We start from the raw sequence: 20,752 nt of genomic DNA, 5'->3' as shown, positions 1-20,752 counted from the left end.
ACACTTCCAGTCAGACTAGGAGGCATTGGTGTCCGCAAGTCATCACAGATTGCGTTACCTGCTTTTCTGTCCTCGTGTATTGCATCCAGAGAGCTTGTAGCAGCGATTCTCCCTGAACATCTTAGGGACAAGATAGGAGTCCAGGACCAAAAATTTATTGACGGAGCAATGATCTGGGATAATCTAACGGGCTCTGGAGCCAGACCTGCTCCCCCCAACAACTACAAACAATCGCACTGGGATGGTCCAATAGTGGAAAATATTGCCTCAACAATGCTTCAGAGTGTGTCAGGGAAGGATAGAGCCCGCCTCCTGGCAGTGAGAGCACCTCATGCTGGGGACTTTCTGTTGGCTGTTCCCAACTCCAGCTTTGGCACACGTCTCGACCCACAGACCATCCGCATCGGTGTTGCCCTTCGACTTGCCGCCCCTATTCTCGCCGAACACAGGTGTATTTGTGGCAGTGAAGCAGCAGACCGATTCGGGTACCATGGTCTTGTGTGCCGTAAATCCGAGGGAAAGACTGCAAGACATGAGGAGGTTAATAACATTATCAAGAGGAGCCTCACAACAGCTGGATGCCCAGCAGTAAGGGAGCCACCCCAACTATGCAGATCTGATGGCAGCCAGAAGCGTCCAGATGGTATCACCCTTCAAGCCTGGACAGATGGGAAGCAGGTGGTGTGGGACTATACATGTGCATCTACCTTGGTTGATACCTATCTCCAATACACCAGGGAGGAAGGAGGGGCAGCTGCCAGCTTCAGGGAGTCCCAAAAGTCTAGAAAATATGGAGAACTTGCCCATCATTATATGTTTGTTCCCATAGGCTCAGAGACCCTTGGCTCATGGGGAAAGAGTGCATCTAAATTCCTTAAGGAGCTGGGAAAAAGACTCATCAGGGTAACTAGGGATCCCAGGGCAGCTAGTTTTCTGTTCCAGCAGCTCAGTGCGGCTGTTCAAAGGGGTAATGCCTGCTGTATTTTGGGCACACGCCCCAGCTCTGAGGAGCTGGATGAGATTTTCACCTTATAATCGGTGATACACACGTAACAACATGTACCGTATATGCCACCTTTATATCAATAATGTATCTCTTAAATCTTCTGTACCATATTATGTAATAAAATATTCCTATTAGTAAAAAAAATAAATATGAAAAGATGGGGTGGTAGGGGAAGTGGAATATTCAAACGGCTTCAGGAAGAAATCCAAATATTTTTCCTTGAAGCCTTTTTATCCACTTCTCCGAGGCTATGGGTCCCACAATTTACACCAGAGGTGGACCCCATTATATATATATATATATATAATATATATATATATAATATATATATATATATATATATATATATATATATATATATATATATATATATATATATATATATATATATATATATATATATATATATATATATATACATATATTATATATTATATATATATAATATATTATATATATAATATATTATATATATATATTATATATATATAATATATATATATATATATATATATATATATATATATTATATATATATATATTTTTTTTTTCAGCAAGTCGGCCGTCTCCCACCGAGGCAGGGTGACCCAAAAAAGAAAAAATCCCCAAAAAGAAAATACTTTCATCATCATTCAACACTTTCAACACACTCGGACATTATCACTGTTTTTGCAGAGGTGCTCAGAATACAACAGTTTAGAAGCATACACATATAAAGATACACAACATATCCCTCCAAACTGCCAATATCCCAAACCCCTCCTTTAAAGTGCAGGCATTGTACTTCCCATTTCCAGGACTCAAGTCCGACTATATGAAAATAACCGGTTTCCCTGAATCCCTTCACTAAATATTACCCTGCTCACACTCCAACAGATCGTCAGGTCCCAAGTATCATTCGTCTCCATTCACTCCTATCTAACACGCTCATGCACGCTTGCTGGAAGTCCAAGCCCCTCGCCCACAAAACCTCCTTTACCCCCTCTTTCCAACCCTTTCGAGGACGACCCCTACCCCGCCTTCCTTCCCCTATAGATTTATATGCTTTCCATGTCATTCTACTTTGATCCATTCTCTCTAAATGACCAAACCACCTCAACAACCCCTCTTCTGCCCTCTGACTAATACTTTTATTAACTCCACACCTTTTCCTAATTTCCACACTCCGAATTTTCTGCATAATATTTACACCACACATTGCCCTTAAACAGGACATCTCCACTGCCTCCAACCGTCTCCTCGCTGCTACATTTACCACCCAAGCTTCACACCCATATAAGAGTGTTGGTACTACTATACTTTCATACATTCCCTTCTTTGCCTCCATAGATAACGTTTTTTGACTCCACATATACCTCAACGCACCACTCACCTTTTTTCCCTCATCAATTGTATGATTAACCTCATCCTTCATAAATCCATCCGCCGACACGTCAACTCCCAAGTATCTGAAAACATTCACTTCTTCCATACTCCTCCTCCCCAATTTGATATCCAATTTTTCTTTATCTAAATCATTTGACACCCTCATCACCTTACTCTTTTCTATGTTCACTTTCAACTTTCTACCTTTACACACATTCCCAAACTCATCCACTAACCTTTGCAATTTTTCTTTAGAATCTCCCATAAGCACAGTATCATCAGCAAAAAGTAACTCTGTCAATTCCCATTTTGAATTTGATTCCCCATAATTTAATCCCACCCCTCTCCCGAACACCCTAGCATTTACTTCCTTTACAACCCCATCTATAAATATATTAAACAACCATGGTGACATTACACATCCCTGTCTAAGACCTACTTTTACCGGGAAGTAGTCTCCCTCTCTTCTATACACCCTAACCTGAGCCTCACTATCCTCATAAAAACTCTTTACAGCATTTAATAACTTACCACCTATTCCATATACTTGCAACATCTGCCACATTGCTCCTCTATCCACTCTATCATATACCTTTTCTAAATCCATAAATGCAATAAAAACTTCCCTACCTTTATCTAAATACTGTTCACATATATGCTTCAATGTAAACACTTGATCTACACATCCCCTACCCACTCTGAAACCTCCTTGCTCATCCGCAATCCTACATTCTGTCTTACCACTAATTCTTTCAATTATAACCCTACCGTTATATATATATATATATATATATATATATATATATATATATATATATATATATATATATATATATATATATATACACGTACATACATACATTCCTTGCGATTATGTTAATACTGTTGGGATGGTGGACACACCACTGGGACAGTGTGTCACCAGTATCCTCTCACCAAACTACCAGTAACCAGCACCTGCCACAGACTACAATCAGCGGGACAATATCTCTCCAGTATCCTCTCACCAATACCTGCCACAGGGACAATAAGTCACCAGCATCAGTGAGCAGGGAAAAAAAAAAAAAGGAATGTCGGGTACAACTGCTGTACGCTGTCCAATTTCCAACATTTGCGGTCCAATTATCAAGCGTCAGAAGAGTTTCCCAGACAGCGACAAATGGTTCTGGCGACTGTGCTCCTCTGTTTGCTGCTCAATGTTTCCTGCTCGTGTTCGCACCTCTACTCTTTGTCTATCTGTTACTGCTGCTGCGGTTACTGCCGTAGCTGCTGTTTATGTTACTGCTGCTGCTGTTACTGAATTTGTTATTACTGCTGCTGCTGTTACTGCACGTTAGTACTGCTGCAGCTGCTGTTGCTGCTGCTGTTACTATCGCAGCTACTACAATAGCTTCTGTTGCTGTTACTGCATTTATTACTGCTGTTGGTGTTACTGTATCTGTTATTACGCTGCCGCTATTACTGCATGTTAGTACTGCTGCAGTTGCTGTTCCTGCTGCGGTTACTATCGCAGCTACTGTAATAGCTGCTGTTTTTTTACTGCTACTTTGTCACTGCATCTGTCATTACTGCTGCTGCTGTTACTGCATATTGTTACTGCTGCTGCTGTTACTGCATATTGTTACTGCTGCTGCTGTTACTGCATATTATTACTGCTGCTGCTATTACTGCATATTATTACTGCTGCTGCTGTTACTGCATATTATTACTGCTGCTGCTGCTGTTACTGCATATTATTACTGCTGCTGCTGCTGTTACTGCATATTACTGCTGCTGCTGTTACTGCATATTATTACTGCTGCTGCTGTTACTGCATATTATTACTGCTGCTGCTGTTACTGCATATTATTACTGCTGCTGCTGTTACTGCATATTATTACTGCTGCTGCTGTTACTGCATATTATTACTGCTGCTGCTGTTACTGCATATTATTACTGCTGCTGCTGTTACTGCATATTATTACTGCTGCTGCTGTTACTGCATATTATTACTGCTGCTGTTACTGCATATTATTACTGCTGCTGTTACTGCATATTATTACTGCTGCTGCTGTTACTGCATATTACTGCTGCTGCTGTTACTGCATATTATTACTGCTGCTGCTGTTACTGCATATTATTACTGCTGCTGCTGTTACTGCATATTATTACTGCTGCTGCTGTTACTGCATATTATTACTGCTGCTGCTGCTATTGCATATTATTACTGCTGCTGCTGTTACTGCATATTATTACTGCTGCTGCTGCTATTGCATATTATTACTGCTGCTGCTGTTACTGCATATTATTACTGCTGCTGCTGTTACTGATGCAGCTGCTTCAACTGTCCCAGCTGAGGCAAGAGAGCTGTGTTGGTACTTCCCTGAAGAAGATGGCTACCACAGTGGTATACTTGAAGCCGATTATTTTTGTTATACTCATGGTGGCGAGCCTAGTCCATATAGGTCACCAGCTGAGCTACAGCGCTTGACAGTCCAACTCCTATTAACGATTTCTCTTCGATAACAGATGCTGGTGAAGAGCTCAGTTTATCAGATCAGCTTGTCAGAACTGCTGATACGCCCCAAGCCTCTCATCCAGGAGGCGTTGTTAGTGGAGAAACTGGATTTTGCCCTCACCGAACATCACAATGTTTTCTGTGACCCAATGGAAGACCTAGTTAATATCAGTCTGGAGTTTTGCTGTGTCCTCTGGGGATGTCACTTTAGTACAAATTTTGTTATCGTCTCTTTCAATGTTGGGTCTGAGACCGGAAAAGAGAAATGGGGACGAAAACTGACCTGATGAATAGAACTCTTACTTTACTTTGACTATTACTCTTTCCGTTCGAATTGTTAGATGACAATAAACTATCTGGCCACTTACACATTTATTCCATTTTACACACATTTAATGTGTTATTATATTATGATCACACTTGTTAAAAGCTTCTGCAAAGTCCATGTTATCTACATTTTGTTCGTCTTCCAGTGTATCTAAGACCCTGGCATAATAGTCCAGCAATAACAAGAGGCAGAAGCTACATGCTGTAAACCTATATTGCCCCAAATTATGCAACTGATATGATTCCATGTGCTTAAACCTTACTTCTTAAAACTATTTTATCAGTGCTATCAGTCTATAGTTTTTTCTTATGCAATTGCTTTACTGCCACTTTGTGTTGCGGTGTTACAGTGTATCTGACTTTCACTGTGGGACGACTCTTTGTCCAGACTCTCTCTACATTCCATTTAAGGCATGAGAATGCCTTTAGCAATTTTGGAGGAATATGGAATTCCATGAGCGTGAGCAGTTAGCTATGTGTACAGATTTAGTGCGTACTAGCAGTACTGAGTTAGCAGTGTATACATAACATTTTGTTTTAGAAGTGTGTACAGATTTAACAGTGTGTACAAATTTAGTTGTGCGTACAGACTCAGCTGTGTGTACAGACTTAACTGTGGGCACAGATTCAGCTGGTGTCCCACACTTGCATGGAGGTTCAATCTTGGGGCAACACACCCCAATGCATACTGAAGTGTTACTCTCCCAATTTACCCACTTGTCCTACACGTGACCACACTGCCGATAGTATGGAGTGGGGCCAGGCTCATGAAGACTAGGTGAACCGGCCAACACGCTTGACTTCTCCAGCACAATCAGACAAACCAGCAGTGTGCTGCTGCCTTGTTCAATATGACAGCTACATAGTAAAATGATTCATTGTTACAGGTAATCAGCGCCCCACGTACGTTACCTGCACACAAATTAGCTTCCCGCGTTACCTGTACACCGCCGCCTCGCCACACACAGATACCAACCTGCAAAGAAAAACAAATAATTACTTGTCAGATATATATAGCAATGTTCAATACTACTACTACTAATATAATAATAATAATAATAATAATAATAATAATAATAATAATAATAATAATAATAATAATTCAAATGAAAGTTAAACATTTCCCCTTGAAGAACTTTCGAGTAACTATTTTTGACATAACAGTTACAGTTGAGGCGGTGGACACGGTTATATGGAAATTTTATTGATGACATTTGTCCACTCAATGGTCTTTATGAAGCAACTGCATGAAGCAACCAAGAGTTTCCACGTCTATTTCGTAATGCACCAGCTATTAGAAATATATTTGTGGCAAAAGCTGCCATTACCAGTAAAGTGGGCGCCTGGCCTCGCAGCCACTGGCAAACGATCACCCGTGAAGCGTAGACCACCACCAGAAATAGCTGCTTTCAAGGTGAACTCAATGACCTTTTTATAGAGGAGACCCTCCCCCCTTGCCTTGTTGCTGGGTAAAGGCTCTTGATCCAAAGAGTCGGAGGCACCCTCTTCTTCCTCGGATCAAATTAAATTTATATAAAGTGGATGTTTGGCCTGATGTGCGTCCTTATCGTAACCTTAATTTTTAAAGGGTTGGAGAGGTAAGCCAGCGGAAGGCTTCGGTCTGATGACCAAACGTCCAGCTGCGTCAAGAAATATTTGTCCTGTTTCCTGACAAACCTTACCTAACCTAACGACGTGCGTCCTGTGCTGGGTGCCAGAGCCACTACTTCGTTGGTGTGCACCTGCTGCAGCTGCTGCTGGTGCTCGGCTAAGATCAAAGATGTCTGGCAAGATATATGATGGTAGTCTGTGCCGCGAGATGGCTATGAAATGGAAATTGAGACACCGTACCATTTTATTTTAAAACAAACCTAACACATAATATCCACCAGAAAATCCGGTCATACAATTTCTCAATTTCTTTTCAGTCGTTTGTGTTCCTGTAATATTCTCTTTCTAATTTAGGCCGGATATGCTACTAGACTGCTGTGGTGATGATTCCCGCAGGTAACAACAGATAATTAACAGAGAAGACGATGACTCCCAAAGCTAACAGATAATTAAGAGACAACAGACTATGATTCCAGGAGCTACCTAGAGGTTATCCCGGGGATCAACGCCCCCGCGGCCCGGTCCACGACCAGGCCTCCCGGTGGATCAGGGCCTGATCAAAAGATAATTAAAAGACAACAGACGATGATTCCCAGAGCTAACAACAGATAATTAACACAACAGATGATGATTCCCGGAACTAACAAAAGACAATTAACACAACAGATGATGATTCCCGGAGCTAACAAAATACAATTAACACAACAGATGATGATTCCCAGAGCTAACAACAGATAATTAACAGGCAATATACGATGGTTCCCAGAGCTAACAACAGACAATTAACAGATAGACGATTATTCCCAGAGCTAACAACAGACAACAGATAGACGATGATTCCATGAACAGATTATTAACAGACAACAGGCCCGAAGGTCCATATAAATATCACATCCTGGCTGATATGACACAATCTGCATGACACCCCATTTTATACCCTTGAAAAAATTCCTGGGCAAAAAAAAAACCGTGGAAGCAGTGACAAATGAGAGGAAAATGACACAGCACTGTAGAGGAAGACCAATGATTTGAAAGTAGATGTTGAACTACAAATCGGCAGTTGTTCGCTCTTACGTAGCAGATAAAAACTGTCTTAGTAAAAAAATAAATTTGACTGACAAGTGACCCACAGAAAGATGGAATAATAAATAGAACACTAACTCCATCACTCCCACAGGATCGTTCCATCATTCCTACGGGAACACTACATCACTCCCACACAAACATCAGCAGAGAATACCGTACTGCCGCTACTGACGTTCTAATTGTTCAAGGTAATTTCCAACGAACAAGGAAGCAGTGGGCTTGTAGTTAAGACACAAATAGCTTAGCGCATCCCCGCCAGCTGTCACACTTTAAACTAACAGTAATTGAACAAGACACACAAAATAAACTCTTACAACAGTTTAATTCACAGCAGCAGCAACACATTAGCTCCATTTGTTGAAGCAACTCAATGATGGTCATTAGGTCACTCTGACACCCAACCTGCCCTCCCTCAGTACTGAGGAAAAGGGGAAGGGAAGAAAGGAAGAACGGTAGAGAAGACAAGGAAGGAAAGGAGGTAAATAAGAAAGGAAGATGAAGAGGAAGGAAGTAGGGTAAAGGAGAAGAGAAGGGAGGGAGAGAAGAAAGAACATGCATGAAGAATACCCAAAAGACACCTCTTGGTGTGAACACTCCCGCAGCCCAGTCCCACATACGGACCACAGCCCGGCTAGTCATGCAATAATTTGAGGAACCTGTTCAGTTCCCTTTTAAAGTCAGCCAAAGATTTTTTGGCAATTCCTCTTACCCACAAAGGGAAGGCGTTGAAAAGTCGGGGACCTCTGACACTCAAGTTTTCTCTCAGGTACCCGGCACCGTCTGCCAAGTCTCTTGTCATAAGGAGTGATTTCAGTGTGCAGGTTTGGGACAAATCCCTACAGGATTTTCCAGGTGTAAATTATGATGCATCTTTCCCGCCTGCATTCCAAGGACTACAATTTAAGATAGTTCAAGAGTTCTCAGTAGTTCAGTTGCTCGACTGAACGTATACAGGCAGTAAAAGTTCTTTGTTTTCTAGCCTAGCAATCTCACCTGCCCTTGAAGAGGGCCGGTAAAGAATAAGTGATTTGAAGAAATCATCACTGGCTCAGCATCTCTTGTGTTGAAAGTTCTTGTTATCCAGTATATCAGTTTTCTTGTGGTGAAAACAGCAACAGTGCAATGATCTCGATTGTAATTTTTTCTTATATCATCCCCAAGTCTCGTACATGGAACTTTCGCATTTTAAGTTTCTCCTATACTCCATTTCAGTCTTTATTTCCTCCATTCTTTCATAGCGGAGTAAATGAAACTTGTAAATGAGAAGGAATATAATGAACAGGTGTGGAGAAAGATGGATAAATAAGAGGGAATACAATGGACATGTGTTCAGAAAGTCAGGAAGAATTGACAGGCATTTCAAAGGAAGAAATAAAGAATGGAGAAGAAAATGAAAGAGGAGAGGCAAGAGAAGAAATACGAATGGACAAGAGAGGTGAAGAGGGTAAACACAAGTACGGACGTAGAAGAGGGACGATAAACAAAGAGTGGAAAAAGGAAGCAAATGAGGAGACACCAATATAATTAAATCTTACATTCTTTATTTACCTATCAACGCTTAACAGCTTATTCAACTTTTTCAAATGAAATACTGAACTTTAAAGTGTCGGTCATACCGAAGAGTCATCAACTTAAACATGCTGTTGTCACTTTCCAGAATTCTACTCTCTCCACTTCTTCCACTGTCCCTAATATTTTTAGTTGCTCCCTTATTAGACTAAGTCTACTGCACAGGCAAAACATTTCACCAATAAATATACCCACGTGCTGCACATGCCTCTTCGTTAACTTGGTCGTATTGTATACCATTACCGTAACGAGTTCTACTCTTGCAGCCCAGGTCGAAGTCTGATTCCCTTTACTCACGAAACCGTAGTGACACGAATGTAAACGGCTCACGGAAGTGGTGGCATTCGCACCCACGGCAAGCCAGTTCTAAAATCAGCAGGCCAGTGCGTTAACCAAATATATATAACCATGGGTTCGAATGCCACCCGTTCCCTAAGTCAGATTCTCTTGCTAACTGCCTAGTTAACGAGGTTGTTAGTTCCAAAACGAGTCTGTTTATTCTACAAAAACAGAAGTCTTCGAGAGGAATATGGATTTGCAGTTATAACTGCCAATATAGAAGAATAAGTGACAAAACTGTGGCTGGAATAATTCAGAACTAAAAAAGTAGCCGGAGTGTAAACTTTAGACGACGCTTCGGTCCGTCCTAGACGAACAGAAGGCACAACAAAAATGGACCGAAGACATATCGTCTAAAAATTATTTAAAAAAATAGAAAAACTGATTATTGTCTTGTTGCTTTTTTTTCACTATATGAATCCAAGAACTGTTGTGTAGTTGTCAGTGCCTTTGTCCAGGTGTGGCACCACGACTTTCTGTTGTTTACCTGTCGATGGAATCTCTTGTTCATTCTACGCCTCCTTAGTGATTACCTTCACACTCAGGCACTCAGGATAGCTCTCGAGAGCAGAATGTGAAAGCCACTTAACTGATACCAGCGTATCATAGGAGAGTACTTACTGTTATGTTATGAAATGTTTACTCTAATGATGACCTGAACCTCACCCCTGAATCCCAAACCTACGCAGATAACTGCACTTAACCCATTTATTTGAGCAGAAGATGCTTACCGTCCCAAAATTCATCGAATGAGCAACACGAGATATGTCAACGGTCATATTATTATACACAGTCTACTACACAGAAGGCGATACAAGTATTGTTATATACAAATTCATTGTTCTTAGAGGCTTACACCTAGGGCAAGGTGTGGACAGCCAGAAGGTAATTATACCACAATACAATGTGTGACTAGTTAATGGCCCAGGTTAGACCGAAACGTCGTTATAAGTTTCTCTTATGTGCGGGTTATTTGTGTATTGTTCCAGTCACAGTATTGTGCCTTTTTGTTCTTATACCACAAGAAAGGCAGCCATCAGCAGTTTCACTCTCGCTGTACCTTTCTCAAGACTCTCATTAACATTCCCCGACAGACTCGTGTGTAAAACGTGCTGACAACATATAGATGCTCAAAACATCAAATAAGCTAACCAACATGAAGCTATGGCTCAAAGATGGCTCCACCCTTGCCAGATAAATAATAATGTTGCTTAATATTAAACACACAAAATCCATTTCCAGTAAATAAAAACCTAAGGCTAGGTTCTGAAACGAGCCCAGGTACGATTACAGCTCTTGGCTTGTAAAATACAGGGTAGGAACCCTTATCTTTAATCCCGTAAAACTAATTGACTGGCTTATCTGGACGGCTTATATGGCGGTATGTTCACTCTCAGGATGAATGCCGCTACCTGGAGAGTATTCCGGGGGTCAACGCCCCCGCGACCCACTCCTTGACCAGGCCTCCCGGTGGATCAGGGCCTGATCAACCAGGCTGTTACTGCTGGCCGCACGTAGTACGACGTGCGAATCACGTCCCGCCTGATCGGGTATTGACTTAGGTATCTGTCCAACTCTCTCTTGAAGGTAGCCAGGGGTCTACTGGTAATTTCCCTTATGCATGGTGGGAGGCTGTTGAACAGTCCAATAAACTCGCACAAAAATCACTCCTAGAACAAAATCATGAGAGTACCTGGGAGACGGTGAAAAACCTAGGCCTATATAATTTCATTTAGGAAACAATCTTGAGGATTAATACTCTCAGAATACACCTCTTCTCACCCCTACAACCCTCACTTCTCTCACAATGAACTAATCATTTCTCCTTGTTGCATACTGCTGCAACAACCAGTGTGAACGCATGAGAAAATAAATGGTTGTGAAGTAGGCAGCAGAGTGATAAACAACAAGACGATAACAAACCAGAGGAGAGGAGAAGCGGAGAGACGGAAGAGTACAGAGTGCAAAACGAGTGCCGGTTTGTCTTTATGGGCGAGGATCACTGACCACAACAGCCGGACTCTCGACTCTACACACGCGCCCCTACTCCCTTCCCACACCACACGTCTTGCCCCAATCCTGCCCCCCCCACCTTCGCCCCTACCCTCTCCAACCACGCCCCCACCCTCGCCCACTCCCGCCGCCACTCAGGAAAATGCCATTATACTTAAGTGGCATAATGGGCTAACAACAGCTCGTAAACAATCTTACGGAGGCTGTAATGCAACTCATAATTAACTTTAAACAAGATGAATTACAGCAACTAAAAAATGGCGACAAAGCAAGGAAGTATGTTCTTCAAGAGTGCCAGAGCTACACTTAATTGCAAGTGCCACCTGTCAACTCATGGTTCAAGGAATCACCGTCCCTGCCGTGACATATTAAACCTGGCTACTTGAATGACGCCTTCATCAACCAGGCTGTTGGTGCTTGCAGCTGGCAGACCGATTTAGGCACTAAATGCCAACTAATTATGAGGTATTTCGAGGAGCTTAGAGAAATTTCCTATCGAAGACAGTGTATAATTTGTGGGTGAATCTCCCCTTGTAGACAGTTTGTTGAAAAGATTATAAATGATATATAATACTAGCAAGTTGACAAGTGAAACACACGTGAACCATCAGGTATCTTTATTGAGGAAACGTTTCGCCTGCACAGCAGGCTCCTGGAAACTTAAGGAAAAACTAAAAAATTAAATTGGTGTAACTGCGAATTTGCTGGTGTCAGTGTTGTCACTCGTCTAGCCAGGTGTCAGTGTTGTCACTCGTCTAGCCAGGTGTCAGTGTTGTCACTCGTCTAGCCAGGTGTCAGTGTTGTCACTCGTCTAGCCAGGTGTCAGTGTTGTCACTCGTCTAGCCAGGTGTCAGTGTTGTCACTCGTCTAGCCTGGTGTCAGTGTTGTCACTCGTCTAGCCAGGTGTCAGTGTTGTCACTCGTCTAGCCAGGTGTCAGTGTTGTCACTCGTCTAGCCAGGTGTCAGTGTTGTCACTCGTCTAGCCAGGTGTCAGTGTTGTCACTCGTCTAGCCAGGTGTCAGTGTTGTCACTCGTCTAGCCAGGTGTCAGTGTTGTCACTCGTCTAGCCAGGTGTCAGTGTTGTCACTCGTCTAGCCTGGTGTCAGTGTTGTCACTCGTCTAGCCAGGTGTCAGTGTTGTCACTCGTCTAGCCAGGTGTCAGTGTTGTCACTCGTCTAGCCAGGTGTCAGTGTTGTCACTCGTCTAGCCAGGTGTCAGTGTTGTCACTCGTCTAGCCAGGTGTCAGTGTTGTCACTCGTCTAGCCAGGTGTCAGTGTTGTCACTCGTCTAGCCTGGTGTCAGTGTTGTCACTCGTCTCACTCGTCTAGCCAGGTGTCAGTGTTGTCACTCGTCTAGCCAGGTGTCAGTGTTGTCACTCGTCTAGCCAGGTGTCAGTGTTGTCACTCGTCTAGCCAGGTGTCAGTGTTGTCACTCGTCTAGCCAGGTGTCAGTGTTGTCACTCGTCTAGCCAGGTGTCAGTGTTGTCACTCGTCTAGCCAGGTGTCAGTGTTGTCACTCGTCTAGCCAGGTGTCAGTGTTGTCACTCGTCTAGCCAGGTGTCAGTGTTGTCACTCGTCTAGCCAGGTGTCAGTGTTGTCACTCGTCTAGCCAGGTGTCAGTGTTGTCACTCGTCTAGCCAGGTGTCAGTGTTGTCACTCGTCTAGCCAGGTGTCAGTGTTGTCACTCGTCTAGCCAGGTGTCAGTGTTGTCACTCGTCTAGCCAGGTGTCAGTGTTGTCACTCGTCTAGCCAGGTGTCAGTGTTGTCACTCGTCTAGCCAGGTGTCAGTGTTGTCACTCGTCTAGCCAGGTGTCAGTGTTGTCACTCGTCTAGCCAGGTGTCAGTGTTGTCACTCGTCTAGCCAGGTGTCAGTGTTGTCACTCGTCTAGCCAGGTGTCAGTGTTGTCACTCGTCTAGCCAGGTGTCAGTGTTGTCACTCGTCTAGCCAGGTGTCAGTGTTGTCACTCGTCTAGCCAGGTGTCAGTGTTGTCACTCGTCTAGCCAGGTGTCAGTGTTGTCACTCGTCTAGCCAGGTGTCAGTGTTGTCACTCGTCTAGCCAGGTGTCACGGCTGGGATCTGACCTTCATACACAGCCAAGCTTTTATGCAACCATTTTTTCTTTTGGTCTCACTAACTGCCACGGAAGGAGTTTTATAACCAGTATGAGTTTGTCGCATTTTTTAATGTAACAAGAATGGCGTACAGGGGTGAAGACGACATGTGAGGCTGAGCACGGGAAAATAACTCCCGAAGCACTTGCGATACAAGAGATGACTAATAGGTGAATGTTTAGAGAATTTGACTCACAACCGAACGAACCCATGCTCAACTTCCAGGCTAGGAATGCTTGAGATGTATGGGCAGTCTCCTTACACCCGCTGCACCCTGGGAAGTGGCAGCACGTCTCAGACTTGGAAAAGAACTGGGGTGGGACAACAGTTCAGAACCTATAAGATTAGTAGTCAAAAACAAAGGCAATCACTGCAACATCCGGCGATATTAACAATACGAGGCAACAGAAGACACGAAAATGACTGCAACATCCAGTGTCTTCAAGATGGTTAGCAATACAATAATATTAATATATAATAATAATATCTTTATTTACTACAAGTACATGTACAAGGTATACAGACCATCTGACATCAGTGACATACTACTATATAGAAAGCCGCTTGTTTTGCAGAGCATTTCAGGCAAATTAAGTCAGTTTTGTCCCAGGATGCGACCCACACCAGTCGACTAACACCCAGGTACCCATTTTACTGATGGGTGAACACAACCGGTGTTAGGAAACACGTCCAATGTTTCCACCCCTTCGTCGGGAATCGAACCCAGACCCTCAACGTGTGAAGAGAGAGCTTTTGCCACCACGCCACGAGGCACCGTAAACCAGATGTCTTATCAGGCCTGTTACTGGTGCTAGCATTATGCAATATAGTGTAAGCAGTAAAAGTTACGTAAGGTTTGTTAGAAAACAAGATAAGTGTTTCCTGACGTACGTAAGGTTTGTTAGAAAACAAGATAAGTGTTTCCTGACGTAAGTCTTAGCCATATGACGACTCGCAGCTGGAGCTTTTGGCCAACCGAGATCTTCCGCTGGCTTACACTACAATCTGGCTGATCATGAAATAGGCAGGACCACCTACTTCTCCCCCCCCCCGTCCACCCCAGGATGCCATCCAAAACGGATAACAAATGGGTACTTATTTCCTGCTAGGTGAAAAGGAACAAGCAGGTGAAGGAGCCTTATCCATACACCTGGTCATGCATGGGACTCCATCCCAGGTGTTCTGGGCTGGATCCCCAGAGGACCAGAGAAGAACCCAACCCAAAGGAACTAGAGGTCATTAATAAGGCCGAGTGAAGAGTGGCTACATAATGTAGGTGTAGCTACGAGGTGCTACACTCCGCCCTCACTAGTATCACGTGACAGCCTGGTTGTAGCGTGTAAATTCACTTTCCACACCTGTAATTCCTACCAGTGCTGGCACATTCCCACCACTGGCTCCAGTAAGTGCTACTCACACCATTATTGATTATAACCAGAGGATTTATACCATAAAAAATGTAATTACACCTTCCTACACCTCCATAAATAACAATACCAAATGACAAAAATCTACATTTCATAAAACCCTAAAAATATTTTACAATAACTGTAGCATCTACCACCATTATCATTCCATTACCACCATTATCACTCCATTACCACCATTATCACTCCATTACCACCATTATCACTCCATTACCACCATTATCACCCCAACCATCACCACCATTATCTCTCCATTACCACCATTATCATTCCATTACCACCATTATCATTCCATTACCACCATTATCATTCCATTACCACCATTATCACTCCATTACCACCATTATCACCCCAACCATCACCACCATTATCTCTCCATTACCACCATTATCATTCCATTACCACCATTATCATTCCATTACCACCATTATCATTCCATTACCACCATTATCATTCCATTACCACCATTATCACTCCATTACCACCATTATCACCCCAACCATCACCACCATTATCTCTCCATTACCACCATTATCATTCCATTACCACCATTATCATTCCATTACCACCATTATCATTCCATTACCACCATTATCATTCCATTACCACCATTATCACTCCATTACCACCATTATCATTCCATTACCACCATTATCATTCCATTACCACCATTATCACTCCATTACCACCATTATCACTACAACCATCACCACCATTATCACTCCATTACCACCATTATCACTACAACCATCACCACCATTACCACTCCAACCATCACCATTATCACTCCAACCATCACCACCATTATCACTTCAACCATCACCACCATTATCACTCCATTACCACCATTATCACCCCAACCAACACCACCATTATCTCTCCATTACCACCATTATCATTCCATTACCACCATTAACACTCCATTGCCACCATTATCACCCCAACCATCACCACCATTATCTCTCCATTACCACCATTATCATTCCATTACCACCATTATCATTCCATTACCACCATTATCACTCCATTACCACCATTATCACCCCAACCATCACCACCATTATCTCTCCATTACCACCATTATCATTCCATTACCACCATTATCATTCCATTACCACCATTATCATTCCATTACCACCGTTATCATTCCATTACCACCATTATCACTCCATTACCACCATTATCATTCCATTACCACCATTATCATTCCATTACCACCATTATCACTCCATTACCACCATTATCACTACAACCATCACCACCATTATCACTCCATTACCACCATTAACACTACAACCATCACCACCATTACCACTCCAACCATCACCATTATCACTCCAACCATCACCACCATTATCACTTCAACCATCACCACCATTATCACTCCATTACCACCATTATCACCCCAACCATCACCACCATTATCTCTCCATTACCACCATTATCACTACAATCATCACCACCATTATCACTCCAACCATCACCACCATTATCACTTCAACCATCACCACCATTATCACTTCAACCATCACCACCATTATCACCCCAACCATCACCACCATTATCACTTCAACCATCACCACCATCATCACTCCATTACCACCATTATCTCTACAATCATCACCACCATTATCACTCCATTACCACCATTATCACTCCATTACCACCATTATCACTCCATTACCACCATTATCACTCCAACCATCACCACCATTATCACTTCAACCATCACCACCATTATCACTTCAACCATCACCACCATCATCACTCCATTACCACCATTATCACTCCATTACCACCATTATCACTCCAACCATCACCACCATTATCACTTCAACCATCACCACCATCATCACTCCATTACCACCATTATCTCTACAATCATCACCATCATCATCACTCCATTACCACCATTATCACTCCAACCATCACCACCATTATTACTCCAACCATCACCACCATAATCACCATTACACACACAACTGTGTGCTATAACTGTGAAAATAAAGAAATTATGCAAATAGGATCAACTAAGCTGTAATATAAATATTCCCATCAACTTTAATGACGAGTACAAGAGAGATAATAAACGTGGTCAATCACAGCTTGGCGTGATGCATCAACGTTCATTATTTACCTCACAATACAACTCTTTAATTTGCTAGTGCCAACACATCTGAAAATAATCACCTCAAATTATCTGCTAAAGACACTGAAATGAAAATTAGCTGTCTGCTGCCCCTGCCCATTTATCAGTAACAAAAGTCATTAGTGTAATAACACTGCCTACTGCCCCTGCCCACCTAGATACCAGTGTGACGGAGCTGCCTGCTGCCCCTGCTCACCTACAGTAGATACCAGTGTTACAATGCTGCCTGCTGCCTCAGCTCACCTAGATACCAGTGTGACGGAGCTGCCTGCTGCCCCTGCTCACCTACAGTAGATACCAGTGTTACAATGCTGCCTGCTGCCCCAGCTCACCTAGATACCAGTGTGACGGAGCTGCCTGCTGCCCCTGCTCACCTACAGTAGATACCAGTGTTACAATGCTGCCTGCTGCCTCAGCTCACTTAGATACCAGTGTGACGGAGCTGCCTGCTGCCCCTGCTCACCTACAATAGATACCAGTGTTACAATGCTGCCTGCTGCCTCAGCTCACCTAGATACCAGTGTGACGGAGCTGCCTGCTGCCCCTCTCACCTAGATACCAGTGTGACGATGCTGCCTGTTGTCCCTGCTTACCTAGATACCAGTGTTACGATGCTGTCTGCTGCCCCTGCTCACCTAGCAGTGGACAAGTCCAGCAGGAATCTCATTACTTGAAAAACACTATACAAATGTGTTAGAGCTTCCAGTCCTGCTGGAAGTAATATTGTGGCTAATTTTTTTTAAGATAACACCAAACTTGTGCAAAAATATCAGTTTTCAGACATAATACTTTAAAAAAAAGAGATGTCGTAGGTTAAACTGGCACTGACTTCTATACCAAAAATATTATTTGCTGCATATAAAAATATATTTTACATGTAAGGATATTATTACCTATGTCTTATCATGGACATAAAATATATTTCAGCTTTGTAATAAAAAGTCGTATTATGAAAATGAGCAGAGAGTGGAGGGAGGGGGGTGCCAGGTCCTCCTCCCTCACTGTGTGATGCAATATGACAGGGAAACACAGATAGCTGTGCCTGCCACAGTGTAATGTAACTGGAAACACACACTAGTGCATTGTAATGAAATCTTTTATTTACTACGTTTCGCCCGCGCAATGGGGCTTTTCAAATCAATAAATGTGTGTTTACATTGCGTTGGCATTTTATACCATTTCTCTCCTTGTGCTGTAACTCTCATAAAGAAGATAATATCAACGCACTGGGGATGTAACTAATTTGGTCAAGAAACACTACTATCTCTGATATACCTTTCATGAGTTCCGAGAGTTTTTCTACTCCAGGAGCCCGGTCATAGGCCAGGCTTGTCTGATGCTTGTCTGATCAACCAGGCAAGCACCAGACGAGCTCACTTTACCAGACTGCTCACTTTACATTTAATCTGATCACTGTTTGTGTATAGATTAAACTGCCTGAGGAACTTGTAACCAAAACTAAACCTGACTACTATAATTCACTGCCACCACCCCTAATTCCCATCACCACTTACTCCCTCCACCCACAAGCTATCTTCCATCCATCAGCACTCAACCACAGCTTAATACTCTACGGAAGCCAAGCAAATGACCAATTTCCTTCAAAGAAGTGCTTCCTGACCGCACTTTCCACAAACTATAACTCAAGCACCCCATTATCAAACTCGTATTTGTTCTGCTCACTAAAACGCTCCTAAGAAAAATATATATTATTTTCATCATATGTAATAAAAAGCTGTTGTAACAATTACTGACAAAACTGCTGGTAAATCGTCTGACGGATAGGCACAAAAACTGTAAGAAAATTACACCCCTTGCGAGGGGGGTTCCTTAACATCAGAAAACACACACACACACACACACACACACACACACACACACACACACACACACACACACACACACACACACGTAAATATGACCAGCTTGTATTTGATGGAGAAAGTGTTTATGTACCAGCATGATCCAATAACAGCCACTGTATAGGACGAAACCAATACATTTAGATCTAGTACTTGTTCTAAGATATTAGATCCAGTACTTTTCTAGGATATCAGATCTAGTACTTGTTCTAAGATATTAGATCCAGTACTTTTCTAGGATATCAGATCTAGTACTTTTCTAGAAAGCTGTTAAGAAATTTCAAATATAAAATATACAAACACAACTGGAAAAAGTGATGAAGCAGAACTTTAAAAAAAAAAAAAAAAAAAAGTTGCAAGACGTGACCAAATGAAAAAAAGTATAAACAAAAGTAAACTGTTTAACGTTAAAATAACTTTAAATATTTAAGCGGGATTCAAATATTGAGCGAATCATATAAATAGAACATAAGAATGATTTAGCAATGAGCAACATAGTGGTAAACAGAATAATATGCCACGAATAAAAAATAAAACGAATACAACCGTCACCCCTAAAAGTTTATTCATTAAAACCAGTGGTTGCTAGAAGCATCGTCAAACTTTTTTCCACAACTTAGTGTAATCTAGAAATAGAAGCCAGAGGTATAAAATTATCCTAAATGATTATAGGATTCGTGAGATATTAAGCGACTAACAGTCTGGGGATAAAAAGAGAATGTAACAAAAAAAGGCACAATACCGTGACTGCGGGTTATTTGTGTAAAAGACAATGTAAAAACCTCCTTCACAAGTATGGTCTTATATATAGATGATTGACTATGACTAATATTAAACTATACCACGGGTGGGGTTTGAACCCGCGGTCAGAGAGTCTCATAACTCCAGACCGTCGCGTTAGCCACTGGGCTAACGCGACGGTCTGGAGTTTTGAGACTCTCTGACCGCGGGTTCAAACCCCACCCGTGGTACGGTTTGTTTGCAATCGTGTCATTACGATTTCGTGAGTCATGACTAATATTATACAGGTGAGCAGAGCTGTAAAGTGAAACATAGCCCTTTTTCTCACTTTCAAATACATATAAAAGCCTGATGACATGTTTACACTATTATATATTAAGTGAGCAATAGAGATAGGCCTGAAAAATGCATATACAGTACACACATTACTACCCTTAAAATATTTTCGTCCTTAGCTCAGAGTCAGTGGAGAATAAATTCATTGTAGAAAGTTTTGAATGAAGAACGAGTATAATTTAAAACCGCTGCATAAGCGAAACGCTGTAAAGCGGGGCCCTTCTGTACTATACAGGTGGTGTACTGTGCTGCTGCTACTCAGCGCTCGCAGGAAGGCACTGTGGCACTATTTTCCACTCATACTTAAATCTCA

General features: G+C 42.3%; 1 protein-coding gene across 6 annotated transcripts in view; it reads right to left on the bottom strand.

Annotated features, from left to right (window-relative positions):
* tay (tay bridge) overlaps positions 1 to 20,752 on the bottom strand; it is a 152,429-nt gene that overhangs the window by 92,600 nt on the left and 39,077 nt on the right. The window lies entirely within an intron of this gene.

The sequence above is a fragment of the Cherax quadricarinatus genome, chromosome 80 (genome assembly GCF_038502225.1).
Source record: "Cherax quadricarinatus isolate ZL_2023a chromosome 80, ASM3850222v1, whole genome shotgun sequence".
NCBI classification, from domain to species: domain Eukaryota; kingdom Metazoa; phylum Arthropoda; class Malacostraca; order Decapoda; family Parastacidae; genus Cherax; species Cherax quadricarinatus.
The sequence above is the reverse complement of the archived record's forward strand: the minus strand, read 5'-3'. Positions and strand labels throughout refer to the sequence as shown.